The sequence below is a fragment of the Uranotaenia lowii genome, chromosome 2 (assembly GCF_029784155.1).
Source record: "Uranotaenia lowii strain MFRU-FL chromosome 2, ASM2978415v1, whole genome shotgun sequence".
Lineage (NCBI taxonomy): Eukaryota > Metazoa > Arthropoda > Insecta > Diptera > Culicidae > Uranotaenia > Uranotaenia lowii.
This window is the reverse complement of record NC_073692.1, coordinates 397587494-397590560: the sequence shown is the minus strand read 5'-3', so window position 1 is coordinate 397590560 and position 3067 is coordinate 397587494.

Sequence of the window (3067 nt, the reverse complement as noted above, 5' to 3'; positions counted from 1 at the left end):
GAATAAATACAATGGTAAACCAATACTCAAATAAGCCATCGATAGTAAAATGCTAGCTAAATTTTCCTTAACAGCTAAATTAGGTTCATCATCGAGGTTTTCTTTCATTTACCATCAAAATGATTACGTGATTTGGTATTTAATTTTCTGCAGTTAATTATCAAATTTGATAAAAGGTGTTAAAATTTTAACTGAACTGAAAACAAACAACGAACTCAGTCGTTTCCAGCACAGAGCTCGGATTGATTTGTGTTGATTTCTCAGTTACAGCAAAGTTAGGCTTCGTTAAGGCATCAGTTTTTGTTGATTTATAATAAACATTATCCGTCTTTTTGGACGCACTGTATACAAAAACTTTTTTCAACATTTTCATCGAAATCATTGGTACTAATTAGGAGCACGTGCTCATTGTGGCAAAGCATTTCTCATCATAATCCTCTATCCGTAATTTTTCCATCGTCATAAAAATCCTCACAAGCACAAAAAAAACAACCGGTACCGATCATTACATGAAATGTTTGTTTTCACGCACGAAGTCTTACATTTTGATAGTTGTAATATATTATGTTTGAACACGACCGACGAGAACTTCCTTGATGGGCTTTGTTTGTGCCTGTGTGTGGGGGTGGGGGTGGGTACGCAACTATCCTGTTTGCACGTGGTGGTCATTTCGAAAACGAAAGTAAACATGTTTATTACAAATGAATATTTGTCACTTTGGGTGGTTTCAATAAAAACGGTATGAGGTACGGGGTCGAATTTCCAGAAGCCGTGCCAACTGGCTCGAAAAATCATTTATCATTCGTAATTGTTCGAGGGCCATTTATTTTGGCCTCGGCTTTCTTCATTTTGTTGAAAGGTTTCCGCTGCTTCTGCTGCTGGAGCCATCGTGGAGTGGGTGGATTTGGGATGTGTGTGAGGGCTCACTTTCTTTGTCCTGTGGAGTTCCTGTTTCCTCCACCTTTTTTTCCTCTCATCAAGATTTTCGATGGTGTACAAAAGTGTACGAATCCACACCACCACCCCAAAAGCTTGTTGCGTTTTTCCTCATTTACAAAATGAGCGGAAAAACAGGTAATGTAGGTAAGGAAAGTGGCAAGCCGATTGAAGGACCCGCCCAGCCATCTCACCGAGCCGAGAGAAGGAGGGCTCGACTGATGCCAGCAGCAAAAGGACCTGCCAGCAACGATAACAATTTGGTAATGGTTTTCCGAGTTGAGTTTTTCGGATAACAATAATGAATGATGGAGTTTATCTTTTCGGCTCTGTCGTATTCGGTTCAGTTTGAGTTTTATCGGCCCAGGGTAATCCATCATGTTCTGTGGCGTTCTGGGAAAGATTTACACATGTTGGCATATCGGAGGAAAAACATGTCAGGTGGATTTTGACTGATTATCGGCTGCAGCAGCGAGCGCCGGGTTCAAAATCCACCTACCTATGGCAGTTGATTTCTGTGGGTGGCACATATCAACATTGCAGACTGTGATTGACTTATGCTTTTCTATTCGATGTAAATTACTACGTCATGTTGGAAAATTGAAGTTTTTTTTGTTATTTCAAGGCGAAATGAAATAGGTAAAGGACATTAAATAACAACAATCGAAAGTGTTGGAGGGGTATTTCAATATTTTCGGAAATGGGAATTAACAAATAAAACTTAAAAAGGAAGCCAACCAAGTGATGTACCCCATGTATACCTCCTACTCTCTAAATTCCACCTGAGGCCGCAGATCTATAGTTCCTACCTCGAACTGTTTAATATACAATCCTTCAATAGTGGGAGTTCCATTCGAACTAGTGCACTCCAAGGCAATACTCATAGACGAGACCACTTTTAGCACTACGACTCTCATCATTACAACCATTCTCATCATTACGACTCGAAGTCTGAACTATCTTCTCACAACAGAACCGACATCTCATCGTAATGTCTCGAGATTTTCACATAAACCTCTCCTCTTCGCAACTCGAGGCATGATCTCTTCTCTTACTACTCGAGATCCGACCCCTCCTCGCATCGACTCAAGGTTGACGTACGCATAGCTCTCCTCTGCACGACTTAAAGCCCGATCTCTTCTCTAGCGTCTCGAGATCTGATCTCGCCTCAAGGAAGCTACTTATACTCCTCCTTTTGTTGTTTAAAGAACTAATCTCTCCTCTTACGACTCGAGACAAGACCTCTTTTTGTGAAGACTCGAAGTTGACCACACAAACCTCCTGAAGATCCGAGGCCTGACCTCTCCTCTAACGACTCGAAGCCTTACTTCTTATCACCAGGATTCGAGGTTTACCACCTTTATGCCCGTCGTGTGCCGATTGAGAGCAGCTTATCCTAGACTCGCGAAATTTCACAGCACACGCGTGGGATTTAACGCAACTACTTGGATGATTCCCGACGAAATCGTCATCCTACCCTTTCTCAAAGGTTTCCACTAGCTGCCAAATGGTGGATAATGTGCAACACGAGGCCCCATAATGATCATATCACCTCTTATTCAGAAGTCCTATCTCAACCTCTATTACATTACTTCTGAATCAGAAGTTCTGATTGAATATATATTAAATAGCAACATATTCAGTTGGCTTAGCTTAGCTTAGCTTGATTGACTATTCACATCCACCTGAATCATTGAAGCCGAAATACTATATTATCAATTATTACAAAATGATTTTCAATGAACAAATTTGTGTTTCTTTCAATATTCAATTAATGATATTACTGTTTGTCTCTCATTTTTTAAGAAATGCATTTCGAAAACCATGATCGCAGGCGTGGCTTAGTAGAACGAATTCTACATCACCAATGGTTGCTACTCCGTGATTGACCGAGGCCATCTATTTTGTTCAGAGGTCAAATGAATGGTGCTTGGGACTAGCAACGCATTCACACTGCACAAAACTGATGCTCTCTCTTTGTACGTCAATAACGGCGCCGGCCACGTCCTAATAGTCAATGGATAGGTTGGAAGAAAGAGAAAGGGATGAAAGAAAGAAATTTGTGCTTTAGGACCGAGGTCACCTCTGCATCCTAGCAAACAATTTTGGTTTGGAGAGTGGGTGGGAGGAT